The sequence below is a fragment of the Rhagoletis zephyria genome, unplaced genomic scaffold, assembly GCF_001687245.7.
Source record: "Rhagoletis zephyria isolate East Lansing unplaced genomic scaffold, Rhagoletis_zephyria_1.1 Rzeph_scaffold_04423, whole genome shotgun sequence".
Classification (NCBI taxonomy): domain Eukaryota; kingdom Metazoa; phylum Arthropoda; class Insecta; order Diptera; family Tephritidae; genus Rhagoletis; species Rhagoletis zephyria.
In genome coordinates, this window is record NW_016161506.1 from 33839 (window position 1) to 34666 (window position 828).

An 828-nucleotide genomic window follows, 5' to 3' on the forward strand; every position below is an offset into this window, starting at 1 on the left:
CGATTTTCGGGATCACCGAGCAATTCTACATAGGAATTGGGTAGTGGGCGTCCATAGAACATTTATGCAATTTTTCAGTAAAAACACGAAATTGCAAAAATGGAGCTAATGCCGAGTTTTCACTAAAATAAAATAAAAAGATCAAAAAAGTGTAGCTTTTCAAGTGTAGCTTTTTCAGATGGAAGCAGACTTAGGGCCTAATGCACAGTGCTTAGTTAAACCATTGTTGACTTATAGTTCATTTCCACCAAGCAGTTTATGCCTATTGGAAAATGAAGATTACCACTGGAAGGGAGTAGTAGCTCATATTAAGTACAAGCAAACGAAAGTAAAAAAGTAAATAGTAAAAAATTGACCTTACCGATCAACACGTGTAAAAATTCTTGAAATTTATCACAGCTCTTTACTGCAGTCAAGCTTTTGGTGGAAATAGCCTATCACAATAAATCTACAAAGTTTAGTCTACAAAAATTAATATTTTTTAATATTACAAATTTGGAATTTGTTACAAAAAAAATATTTCACAAGAGTTTAACTGGCATTAAAGCACACTAAAATTTTTAATTTGAATGCTCAGTGGATATTCGGCATTAACCATTTAAACCCGGTGAACATTTAATTGCTATATTCTAGGCTAAACTGTGTAAAAGTTAACTAAAATTTTTGATTTTTCTGTAAAAATAAGAATCGGCAAGAATAGAAGCTAACGCCAAGTTTTCACTAGGCAATGAAATGGTAAAGATCACAAAAAAAGTAGTGCGAAATTTAAGAAATGCCAGGAGGAAACAGATTTATTGACTATTCTAATGGCGCAAAAGTACAATTTTG